General features: G+C 41.5%; 1 long non-coding RNA gene across 1 annotated transcript in view; it reads left to right on the forward strand.

The window, feature by feature from the left end:
- The first annotated feature begins 1,012 nt into the window (after positions 1–1,012).
- The window catches only part of LOC142109201 (uncharacterized), a 134,042-nt gene continuing 121,136 nt past the window's right edge, over positions 1,013–13,918 (forward strand). The window contains exon 1 of the long non-coding RNA XR_012680307.1: positions 1,013–1,124. This is a non-coding gene — a long non-coding RNA (uncharacterized LOC142109201). The remainder of the gene's footprint in view (positions 1,125–13,918) is intronic.

A 13,918-nucleotide genomic window follows, 5' to 3' on the forward strand; every position in this document is an offset into this window, starting at 1 on the left:
AATACTGGTTGGCATGAAACCAGGCTTTCAAGGGAGGGATGTGCAAACACAGGTGTGTAGTTTTACTGAGATTTCAATTAGTTTAGGACTATTCATGCTTAAAATCTGTTTTTAGTTAGGAATCGGGAGTGTTGTCTCGGAGCCAGACTGGATTCAAATGCTTTATGTGCAGCTGCACCTCTGGTTTTCCGGAGTATATTTTTGTTTTGTGGTATTGCTTTCATAAAAAAAAAAAAAGAAAAAAAATTGTAAGGACACTAAAGAATTCTTAGAATGTTAAATAGAAATGTATTATTTGTTGTATTACTGGAGATACAAATAATTCTGCAGCAATTTCCTGTGATTTGTAGGCAGTTTACCACTTAACTGTACAGAGGAAACGTAGGCAGGGCATTAAAGCCGCAGCATTTGTGTTTTTGTATGGATAGGTTAAAAGGTGGCTCTTATTAACATCCCCCCAAGGATCATAATTAGTTTCTGTGCTTACCTTTGGATTCATTGCATTGTTAAACACTGTACACAGCGATGACATAAAGATCTCATTTTATTTTAACAGAGGAATTGCTGACAAGTTTGGATTTGCTGTTTGTATGCCCTTCTGGGATGGAGCCCAAATGACATTTTTTGCAAGTACGTAAGCTCCGGTGAAGGCGGAGATCTTGAAGTACGGAGAGGAATCCAGCTACATGTTAGGTGGGACATATGTACTAATGACTTACATCATGTGCAAAATACATAGATAATATTTGAACAGTTAGTAGATCAGACACTTTCTGCATGTAAGCCAAAATGATTCTCTTGTTTTCAATTTCTTTTATATTATTATTGCTACTAATGTGATAACGAAATATCCTGACATTAACTTTCTTTTTTTTTTAATAAATATCAGAAAATTACACATATTTTACCTTTAAAGAATTCCATCTAAAACAATTAAAGGTGATTTTATTCTGATCGGTTTCCCCTTAAAGGTTCGCAACGTCTTGCCAATATGAATTAGAGGTGCATGGCATCTGTAGACTCCCCATTAATACAGGCTGGAGGTTCACAAGGGGACGCAGGCAGAACCGCCTGTAGGAGAGAGAGACCACTATTGGAAGCTTTGGGGAAACGCTGGATGAAAGGTAAATAGAATTGTGTAGTAATCTATGTGAACTCCACAACAAGGGACATTTTGCTTTTGGGTGGAGAAATGATAACATAAAATAGGCATTTACTGGAAGTGGAATAAATAAGTATTATATGCACTACATTCCATATATTGGCATGGTTGAAAGTTTCTGCATATAAATGTTCAATTAAAACGAACCCGTTTGTTACACACACACACGCTGGTTGTACCGATATCTAATATATAATCAATACATAGAGTTAGATCTTGTTTGTTTTGTTACGTTACTTACCATTCTTAGATGTCCTTGTGAGATTAGAAGCTCTGCCTATTCCATAAATGTATTAATTCGCTATTAAGTTTAGAAAGGTCCTGAGGATTTTATTTTACTTGCGTCCCTATCGCCCCTTTATTGCTGGGGCAAATTTCATTCCACTGTGAGAATTTGAAAAAAAAAGAAAATGCAACAATAAACCAATGAGGCCCCTGTGTCGTTATTGCACCACGTTTTGGGCTGAAATTACCTGTCTCTAAACCCCCCCAGACGTTCTGGGCTTTGGGGTTGATTTTTTTTTTTTTAAGACTTGTGTTCCTTGTTTTGTACTTCTAGCATTCAATGGGTTAAACTTAATTAGACGTCAATTGCGATCATAGGAATGTGCTCCTTTCAAGTGGTAGGGTGTTATTTGTGGTAGGGGGGTTTTAGATGCAATGTGCGCAGCCATAACCTGTATATCTACGTGTGTATATAGGGTCAGCTACTTGACATGATTACAGTGATGGTATATGATACAGTAACTCTCTAAGTACAAAAGAGATGCCCGGAGGGCGCACAACAGACTCTGTGTAATTTGCCTCAACTATTTAACCCTCTCAGTCCCGGTGTATGTTGCCAACATGTTTCTACAAGGTTGAGGGTTGGTACCAGCCTCCACCACGCCACGTAATTGGCCAAATTCTCACTGCCAGGGTACAAATATCGATCTGGCGTCCGTCTATGAGTAACACCTAGATACGCCTCGTCTCTAGGCTCCCGGTACAGATACAAACATAGAGGCCGGGCAGTCTCTGGCTGTGTACATGGATCACAGTCATATAGTCTCATTTTTTTCCCCTGTTCTTGTCAGTAATTACAAGGCTAAAGCCGCTCAATTATTGGTTCGACAACAAAGAGAGTCTTCACCTCCTCCGAGTGTGAGTCACCCATGTGTTAGTGATGTCATTGTAGCATACCATCACCATATATGTGCATTAGGTACATGTCAATGTATGTTTTGATACAGGCTGAGACAGGTCGATGCATAAGTGACATTGGAGGTTGAACAGTGCCTGGTGGCAGAGCCTGATTTCCTATAAGCTTTTATGTTATTGTCCTAGGTAACGTTAACCCTTCTGCTACTACAGTGTCACTACACAGGAAGCTTCGAAAATGTACACAAAATGCATGCTTGTATTACAAGTACAAGTGGTGGCAATAGTCTATGGGGGAAGTGTGACACAATATTGGGCAGCACGGTGGCTCAGTGGTTAGCACTTCTCCCTCACAGCACTAGGGTTATGAGTTCAATTCCCGGCCATGGCCTTATCTGTGTGCGGTTTGTATGTTCTCTCTGTGTTTGCGTGGGTTTCCTCCGGGTGCTCCGGTTTCCTCCCACACTCCAAAAACATACTAGTAGGTTAATTGGCTGATATAAAAAATTGACCCCAGTCTGTCTGTCTGTCTGTGTGTGTCTGTATGTCTGTGTGTGTGTGTGTCTGTATGTCTGTGTGTGTATGTGTGTCTGTTCCTATATTAGGAAATTTAGACTGTAAGCTCCAATGGGGCAGGGACTGATGTGAGTGAGTTCTCTGTACAGCGCTGCGGAATCAGTGGCGCTATATAAATAAATGATGATGATCAATATTGTACAGTCGGCATGATACAGATGTTGTATACTTGGCATCTAAAGTAACATCTTGTACTTAATGGCCGCTATATGGATATGATGTCTAATGTATGACTGTATCATAGCACGTATGGTGTCAGCTGTGTTGACGGTACCTGCAGTAATTGGTGACCGATGGGTCAAGTTAAAGTACCCCTAACCTTACAATGGTCTATATACCAGTAAGTCTATTCAGTGACACAGTCACACTTCTAAAACAAACATAATTCCAGCTCCAATTTCAGATCAACAGTCCCATAAGCACAATGAAAGTGATAATGACGTATAAACGCCTGTAAATAATATCTGTATAATCGGTGAGTTCTGATTATAGATATCATTTATCTGGTACATTACAGAGATAGCTAGAATCTGGTTGCTATGGGCAACACCTCCACTTTTCCTTTTTTAGAATATTTGATAGATCTGCCCCATAAGCTGTGTTATCTACAATGTATGCTGAAAAAGAACTTGCCGGGGTGTTAAATATTAATTTACAACTTCATTGAGCTAAGGCACCAGTGTAGTAATAAGATGTACATTTATTTATAGCAAGTTCCTGACAGTCGATGATCACCAGCTCTCTTTTTGGTACCCTCAAACCAGCCCAAATGGCCCTTGGGTGTGTTCATCCAGTGTCTGATTTAGGCAGTCATATAAAGCTGATTTTTGAGACTAAAGAAAGATATGTGGTTAGATTTACAGTTAAGAATCGATTGCTCAGTGGGTATGAGAGAGAATGAGACAAAGGGAGCATTAATGTTAATGAAAAGGTGGTGTTACCCATAGCAACCAGTCACATGATTACTTTCATTGTTTAATATGAGGCAGACAACTGACAGAATCTGGTTGGTTGCTATGGGCAACACTTTGCTCCATTTTATATAGTTGTCCTCCATAGTTGGCGCCCAGAGTTATAATAGACCTCCTTATATTGTGTACCTTTGCTTGGTAGGCTGCATATCAACAGCTAAATCTTATTCTTTTATTGAATTCAACTAGAATTCTGCCCAGTCTGCTCGCTCTCTAGGGACAGCCATTTAGTGCTGTGACGGAATAAATACCAATTCACAAGGAACTAGTGACATCTCCGAGGAACGAGGCACTTAAACAAAATGGCCGCCTCCACTGTCTATAGAATCGCTCACGGCCACTACATAAAGGAAGATGACAGGCTTCAGGCTATGAAAATGACAACGTTTTACAATTACAACATACATGAGATTGCGGTTTAGGTGATAAGTCCCATCGTCGCAATCTGTCAGTGAAATATCGCTGAAGCAGCGGAGAGATACTCGGTAATACTGGCCTGGAACAGTAAGGGTTAACTTAGTTCTTTGCCAGGCCGCATTGAACAAATATGCGCATGTGTGACGTGGATAGACGCTGGCGTTGGCTTCCAGTTCCATTTAGTGGATGGAAATTAAAAATGTAAAATAAATAAATAAATTGAAAAACCATGGAGCACTGAAAAAAGACTTCATTCATAATAACACATTTTTTCAGTGTTTTTCTCCGGTTGTCGCCATCGAGAGATAAGAAAGGAAGAGTCTCGAGAGCTGGGAAGTGGGTAGAGGTATCCGAGTACAAGGTCAAGAGAGTGTCCATCACTGAGAAAGTAATGTGACAGCCTCGCAAGTGGAAATGGCTGAGAAGCCAATGACAGTAGAACTTCAAAGAGCTGAGATGAGAGACGGGCTGGGCAGGCTTGTAAAGTGCAGGGTAGTCATAGTCTGTCTGACAGTCACCTCACACGAGTCCATCAGGTAAAGAGTACCGTGGAATGGTAGAAGGTGATTCAGGGGAACACGTCATAGTTTAGTCTGTATTTCATGTCATCACCCTGAGCCACAGAGATAAGAGGGTGCCTGTAAAATCTGCTTGTTTTACCAGTCTTTATTAGCATTAAAGCAAACCTGTCACCTGCTCACAGCCAGAGCAGCCAGTTTGTTGAGTGAGTGAATATTCATTAGAATGCAGCCTATCAGACCAGGAAGAAATAGTGACAATACGAGCCAGGACCTGAGGGCAGCCATTTTGTGAACTGAATTGAATATTCATTAGAACGCAGCCTATCTTATTCGAAGGAACTAGTGACATCATTTGAGGCACGCGCCAAGAAGTGACGGCAGCCTTTTTGGGGGTCGCACCAATATTCTGAAGCATGTGGCTTTATAAGAATTGGATAAGCTGCATTGTGAGGAATATCGGTTCAGCAAACAAAATGGCTCTCTCCACTGTGTGCGCTCGACGGCTGCACATTGTGCTCGTCTGGCTCACGATCTAGTTGTAAATATCTGAAACCTGTCTAACAAGGCAGAGAAACAAGGCAATAGTTTGAATACTGTGTAGGCAGCTCATCAAAGCAAGGTTTAACCATCATACACATACCCCCATGGTGATTTTATCTGCGTCTCTCTGTGTGATGACACCGCACACGTGTAACAAGTCTTTCCTCCATCGCCTCAGGGAGCGGTTTCTTTTTTTTTCAGCCTGGGGCTAAAAAGTTGCTTTTTCAAGGTAAATTCTTGTCTGCTGTTTCAGGCACAGTGCCATCTGTTTTGATGGATATCTTATCATAGGTTAAAATTCTTTCACTGCATGTGCTTAAAGCTCATTAGCAAGCTGGTGTACAAAGCAATGACAGCAGACCATGTACCTTGGAAGGAACACACTTTACACCAAGATAAAATGGCTTAATACTTTGTACTTCCTCATAACTAATGTATTATTGTAAGGTCTGTTTTTACAAGAGACACATAATACTTAAGAATTTGTATAAACTCCAGCTTTAGACCTAGAAGAAAATAATGGATAATTGAAAATAACTGCTCCGTTTTTCAGGAATTTTGATGGACTTCTGTAATCACTTGTAAATCTCAAGAATTTTGGCAAAACTGAGGCTGGGGGTTACGTGGGAGGCAAAGGTTGCAGGCTGTTTTGGGCAAGAATGGAAGGGCTATGCAGCGTTGCATAGCTCTGTGGTACAATCTCTTTCTTCGCATGTCTGCTATTGGCTGCACACAGTGTTCCAAATTAGAACATTGGCAACGACATGCGGACAGTTACAGCTTATTTGCTTAGAATTCATAGGATAGAAACACCTTTTTTTACTTCTCCAACTCTTTGTTTGCCCTTATAAATACAAATCCTGGTTTCACCATCTGGCCACATGACTCAAGTGTTCCGCGGTGGTCAGTGGCGCCTGAGATCCCCATGCGTCAACCAGGCCTGCGCCATTCTGTGTAGAAAAGTTGTTGCTGCCCATAGTAACTGAGCAGACATTTTTCTTTCATTCTCTAAACCAGTGATGGGCGACCTGATTCACTTGAATGGGGCCACACGTTACCCTTTGTATCAGTAAGTTAAAACAGTACAAGGAAAGAGACACCCCATGCCATTAGAATAGATTCCACATGCCAGTTAAGGCCCTCACTCACCCTAAAACGCCCGTCACAATCCTCTCTTACCCAAAACATGTCCATGTGCCCTTTAGAGCTTTATTTACTCCAGAATGCTCCTCATATCGCCAGTTGCCCTAAAATACCCCTCAGCCTCCCCACTGACTTATTTAGTAAGACCTAAGGCCATGGGGGAAACTCGGTAGGGCATAAAACAGGGATTTAAACCCGGAACTAACGGGTCATAAAGTAATAAGGTGCTGGGGGCCACATGTCGCCCATTCCAGTTATAAACTGTTCCAGGTTAGGGCCAGTGTAGCGTAATAGCCAATAGACATATTATAAATTAGAGGTGCGGTCAAAATATTGGGGTCTGGTTTGTATGGACCGGGGGCGGAGAGGGGGATACATTGTGTCCCAATTTTGTCTTTCTAATGTTTAGGAGGTATGGCCCAATACCTTGCTAAAATGATCGGCCAGTGGTAACAAGAGTGAGCTTTGGGCGATGGTGGTTATGTCGTAACTGGACAATGGGAGCCCTTTAATATATTGGGTAATGGGAGCCGTACACTGTATAGTGTGTGTGGGGAGGGCTCATAGTTTTCACTGGTGATCCGGAACCTCTAGTAACACTACATTATAGGGAGGAAATATACAGAAACAGGTTCACCTCTAGTAATTATTTTGATTTGATCACATAACAGCAATTAAATACTCATATCCAGGGTATCTAATATTAAAAATAAAAAAAATAAACATGGCCTCTTGTGTATCGCTCACAATTAAGGTTACAAGATGCAACAATATACACTCAGCAGAGTCTCTTTATCGACCTCTGCAAGATGAAAGCGTTTATAAATCAAATCAAATGATAACATGATTGCTGCAGGTTTTTTTAGGAAACACAAATCCCTCCCACTGAGGACCCACGATGCTGATAGAGCGACACTTCAGTAGTTACAAGTAACCTGACTTGCCCTCATCATTCAGGCTGTCATATACACAAGAGGTCAGCCTGCAGGGTTAAGCAAATAACAGCAATTCCTTACCCAATAACAGGTTCCACACAAACATTTACAATGACAGAGAAGCCGGGCCAGGGCAGCAATGTTGTAGATCTGTGTAAGTGAGAGATAAACATTTTGTTTGTTCTTATTCATTTTTTTCTAGAAAAAAAAAAACAGTTTTTGAGACGTATTTAATCCACCTTATCTCTTAGTGAAGATATGTATATAAAATATGATTGTTTAGGACTATGTAATTCCGCTAGACTTACTGCTTTTCTTTGTGGTCAGTAACCATCTAAATGAGATTCCAGAGAGCAGCCATGTTGTTTGATGGTCACATGATCTCCAGCTGTACCCACAGGAGCCAGCTCTGTTGGTGCTTAAAGACCCTCCAATCATATGGGGGTTGTAGGGTAATAGGAGAGCTCTCTCAGGCCTTGTATGACTCTACGCCAGAATCTTCCTGCTCTCCTCACTGTAGGGTAAACTATTATTAAGATGACAAATGTGTAATGAACTAGGACTGGGATAACGTGAGGATTGTTAGTAAATAGGGAGAACTGTGTAAGTTATCACTTTGATATTCTGCACTGACGTCTAATAATTTGTGATGTCTATGAAATATGACATGTTCTACGTTGTTACTGTCTCTATTATATGCCTTTTAAAAACGACCTGTCACATCGCTCCTCCTTCAGTCTAAGAAATGACCAGGGCCTTCTTTCCGACTGGGCACGATGGCCAGGTGCCCGGAAGCCCAGCGGGCAAGGGGGGCCAAGGCACACTGCTTGCAGTGAATGAAGGGCATGACGACATCATCACGCCCTTCATTCACTGCGAGCGCAGCACGGAGGAGCGCAGAACAGCGACGACTCAGAAAAAAGAAGAGAAGGGGGATTGGACTCTGAGAACAAAGCGATTGAAAGGTAAGTTAAGGGGGATTTGATTCTCCAGCTGAAGGGACGCTGATTTAGCACATGTAAACAATATATATATATATATATATATATATATATATATATATATATATATATATATATATATATATATATATGGGCCCTGGTGTACTGCTTTGCCCGGGGGCCCATAATGTTGTTAAGATGGCCCTGGAAATGACCAGGATATATTCACCTTTGCAGTTTACTTTAAACGAACATGTGACATTAGTCAGAATTTTCCAGGTTACTTTGTAATAAGGTGACTCCTAGCTCCGCCCCTGTCAGACAGGGCACGTTATAAAGTGGTGAAGATTGAAGAGTGCTTCCTTAATTCAAATTTAAATACTGGCTCCGCCTATATGTTGATGACTTCACGCATTTCACATTCATCAGCGAGAGTTTTGTTATTGGATGTTCTAGAACGCTGAACGTTTATGAGCACAATGTGCGACATACAGCAAGTCATGGAAGCTCTGTTTCTCTTTAGTAGCGTAAGTGCTCTGAGGGGCTTCCCACGAGACAGGGGAACTGCGTTTTACCATCTGATGACTCCAAAGTGTGACCTTCTAAACCACTCATGTGGCACAAACCACTTCACAAGTAGAATATGCCACACAAATTCCAGGCTTGGAATTTAAATATTTTTTTTTTTTATTTTTTTTTTACTTTTCCTGCGCCACCCCTTATTTATCGCCATCGTTATTCATGGACTCAACACCCACTTCATTCTGCCAGTAAAATTAAATTAAAATAATTAAACTCTATTTCTATGTTTTAATGTTTATGATCTATAGATAATTATTACTTTACAAACTGAGACTATCAAAACTCCGGCCCCTATTTATCAAAATGCGACAATACAGATGATTTTATTTTATTCGTATGGTCGCTTGTCTCAGCAGTAGCCCCATGATGTGTAGGGTGAACCAATGAACAGCTGTTTGTTCTAGCATTTGCCCTTTGATTGATATAACCCACAAAGTGAGCGCATTCCTTTTGGCCCAACGGCGACTTCCGGTGCAGAAGGGCCAGGTCGGGAAGCTGTAAACTCTGCAGCCCAACGCAAGTCGTTTTCTGTAAGGTTTCAGTACAATAGCAAGTGAATCTGAGTCTGTCCGAGCGCAGCTTAGTTAATATGAGCCTCAGTCGGCCATAGATGTGGAATCCCACGCACTGTAATTCTGTAGTGTTTGAACAGTTATTGTTTAGGATCTTATACCCAAAAATGACTGTGCACGCAGTAATGAATATGGTTATGTTTAGCCAACTGCTTTAACTCCGTGCTATTTATAGGCCTAAAACCTCCAAAAACATCTTTCTAGGCCAAACGATAATTACACATTTGGATGCATCTGCAGGCCCTCTCTGAAACCGCACATTGTAGGAACAACTCTCCTGTTGGTTTATTGCTGCTTGGATAGAAATGGAAATAATTAACCTGACATCTTCGATCCATGTCAGAAGCTTTTATCACAATAAATAGAGATCAATTAAACAAAACCGCTCATTAAAAAAAAAAGTTCACGACAAGGGAGTATCTTTTGAATGTAAAATGTGTGTTTTAAATAATGTCAGTAACTTTTATGAGTTTTCTTTTACCACAAACACTTTGTGCGTTTGCATCACTTGTCTATCTGCCCAATGAATGGGAAAGCAGTGCCCTATCATAAATATAGTAATAAATATACCCTTGCCGTTCCCCCCACTGAGAGTGCATGCTTGGCAGACAAGACAGGTGATGATGGGGATGGTCACTACTATGTTGCAGATCAAAAAAGAAACTATGCCCCCTCTGTACAGCAAATAGGTTCTGTCAGAGGGTCCCTTACGTGAATCCGAGCGTCGGAGTGCACGTAACGCTGCTTATCTTCAACTAGTGTATAACCCATGGCTCTACAATAGAGCTCTGTGGATGCGGCTATGGGGTCTAGATTTGCTATGCGGAGGGGTCATGATACCGAATACTCTGCAATTATCATGCAACACATCTATCTATATATATAAACTCTATTGCCCACTGGTATTAACCAGGAAGTGCACGTGGTGAGGACTACATGTGATACTCTGCTTTGCTGTTATTGCACAGCCACAGTTCTGTATCTTTCGTCCCAGCTGCAGTGGGTGATAATTTGTATTTTATCACACAATGCCTGGGGGATCTAATTCCCACAACCGGTTCCTGACGGATGTGCTGGAGGCGATATTGAGTGACAGGCGGATTATCTCCATAGGAGCTCTGCACAAACGTCACATCAGGGTCCAACCAAGTTCCCGCTACTTCCACTAAAATACTGCCCATTTATACCTCATTGGCAGGATGAGACCCAAAGACCGCCAGCTCAGCTGACGCAAACTTCAAGTCCTTTTATGGAGTGGAAATGACCGTGCTCCCCTCTGTCAGCAGTGAACACCCCTAGTTGCCTACTCTCCCTGAATTTCCAGTAGGTCTTCCAGACTCCAGGGAGAGGGCGCCACCCTCCCGCATCCTGCCCACTTCACTACATGGGCAGTATGGGGGCCTCGATGATGCGATTAGCAGTGAATCGTCCCTTTGTGCCACAAAGGGACGGACCAAACTGGTACCAATGGCTGTGCCACAGCCCTACCTCACACTTACATTACCCTTCTGGATCTCCTGGAGAAGAGCAAACTCGGCAAGTAATGGAATACCACTAAATATAGGGCTTCTCTACCCCTTCACCTCACATCAGTAATCATGTGCTGCTAAATAGAATCTTGTTTCAGTAAACCTACTTAATCTTTGGCAAGAAATGTCCTCTCTCTGCCCAAATCCTACCTACCCTTAGACTGTGTAAATGTCTTCTCCTCTGTAGACGTCATCACGGTGGGTCCCTAGCTGGTCTTACAATGTGCGGTTGGACATTACCTCCAGTGGAGGCAGCTATTTAATGAACCATTATTGACTGTGATGTAGTACGACCTTAGTCCCTTGTGAATTGGTAAGCTGCATATGGGTTCAGCCTTCGTGTTTAGGCGACAGATCCACTTTAATACTGTTTTGCATTGACAGGATGAGATGGGCCTATTTGTAATATGGGCTTGGAGCACCTGCTTTGTTTCAATGTAGCCATAGTTTCCTATGGTCCTCCACAGCAAGACCTGTGGTTACCCAATCTGTTCTCTGGATACTTCCCGTTACCACTTATCCACATCCTCTCTGTCTCCCAAACATCCTCCCTCAGACCCCACAGTGACTTCAAACTTTATCGCTGCAGGTGGAGCAGAAGTATAAACATTTACAAACTGAGCGTACATATAAACAGCAGCGACGGACCACAATCCGATCTCCTCTATGCCCCCAACTCATTATAAACCAGAGAACAAGAGGGAATGGATACTTGGAGCTCGGAATCCTCGTAGAGCTCCAGAATGTTTCGTCTTAGGGTGGGGATCCCTCACACCCCCTCCCCCCCCCAAACATTAAATAATGCTTTAATGTCCTGAAATCTTTAAAAGGAGTTCAAGAAACCTGGATAATCCCTTAATCTCCTGTGGTACTTATTGGTACCTTTAACTGTCTGAAGCACCTTTGTTACTACAAACAGCAATGTAAATCCATTTGTCATTATTTAGGCATGTTGGAAGAGATTTATTGGAGGGGGGAAAAAATGCATATTTATTCAGTGATGCAATGTAACATTTTATCTCAGGAGGGGGTGGAACCTGGCCTGGTAATTGCAGGAAGATTTATGTGACTAGCAGTATACGCGTCTGGTGTTTCCAATCTGGAGGTTGCAGCAAGCACCTTTACGAGAAAGCGAGAAAAGTAACTCCAGAAGGCGTTTAATCTCACAGGGGAGAGGCAGTAATGTTACATTAGCACATTGCGCTGACAGGAATCCTCTCTTTCTCTCAGCCAAAGTATGTTTCTTTTTTTTTTCCATGGCTGGGAAGGTCTAAGAGATGCTTCAAGCTGAGACAAGAGAGGACAGAGCGATAGTGTTAATACTCTGACTGGTTTCTGGTATTCCAGGCTTTATAATTTCAGATAATGTTACCTGATGTGTTTCTCAGACTTCAGGATTCTTTATATCAGAACAGTTAGTAGCAAGAAATCAGCCGTTTATAGCAATGACTAACGGACTCAGCACGAAGAAATATAAAAGGCAACCTAATATTATTCATTATTTGTATAGTGCTGATATGTTACACAGCAAGCATCACAGTGAGGCTGTAAAACAAATATTTAGCAGTAATACAATGGCGATTAGGACCCCAAGAGCTTACAATCTAAAAGCACGGGGTTTCTGATTCATCCCTCCTGCATACATTATAAAATGTCAACACAAAATAAATATATACATATAAATTAAAAGGTAAATGTGTCGTTATTCTTTGGATAACCCAAAGCTGTAGCTGCATTTGCAGTATTCCAACATAAAAATATTTGTTTAAAAACACCTGGTGACTATTAGTTAGGAAAGTCAATTTTTTTATGTATTATTTTCATTTTAACTATAATTTTAGTAATTGTAAATGTTGCTTAACCGCAGAGCACATTTTTGGCTTGACATTTAAATCTAAAAAAACGTGTTCCAACGGTTGGTAAGTTTTGCCGGTAGTTAAAAATAGGACAATAATCGCATTACAACTGTTATATTTGTTGAACGTCAATTGTGAATTAGGCTGAGTCATTTTATCCATTACACATGGATAACGTCAGTGCTATATTCATCACATCATTGGGGGGACCACACGTGCTGTGTATGTGGGGCGTTGTCATTCTGGAAGACTCCTTCCCCAATCAGGAAACCAATGTGCAGTGGGGGGTGAAGATAATCACTTGGCAACATTAAGTAGGGATTAGCATTGATGTTGTCGTCAGAGGGCACATAGACCGTGCCAAGAAAATGCCCCATAGCCTTACGAAACCAGCATAAATTGTTGGAAACAACCACTCGGGTTGTATAGGTCGGCACCACATGTGAACCTGTCATTTTAACATAGGGAAGTGACTGAGGTCTCCTCAGACAGCAATGCTAGCCGTAATTATATGCAATCAGGGCGTCTAGCATTATTATACCTGACCCTGATCATACTGGGGGGGGGGGTTGCTTAATTAATGCATGAGCTACACTTGTGTGGTGGCCCTTGCTTTCAGTATGCTTGGTGTCCTTCATTTACCCAGGTGCTTCTGCTTCGTTTCCACTACATATTCTAATTAAACAGAATGTTTCAGTACAGTATTTTTTTAAAAAGGAAATTGGCCTTTTCTTTCTAAACAAGAAAGCTTGGCAATGTATTCAGTATTTTTTTTTTTAGAAAGGCCCCAAAGATGGTTTTAGGACACAAATGTTCAGGGGAGTCCGGGATATACAGGAAGTGCTTAAGGGTGATGTCACATAGGTCATTTAAACTTTCTCAGCTATGGAAAGACTTATGTCAAGTGATACAAGCCATTTAATTGCAACAAAAACAAAAGTGTAGCACTTTTAAAGGCAGATTCCATACGTCATTGGTAAATATATCTTACTCATGGTCCGGAATTTTACCGCATCCAGAAGGTCCCTAGAGG

This window comes from Mixophyes fleayi, chromosome 12 (genome assembly GCF_038048845.1).
Source record: "Mixophyes fleayi isolate aMixFle1 chromosome 12, aMixFle1.hap1, whole genome shotgun sequence".
Classification (NCBI taxonomy): domain Eukaryota; kingdom Metazoa; phylum Chordata; class Amphibia; order Anura; family Limnodynastidae; genus Mixophyes; species Mixophyes fleayi.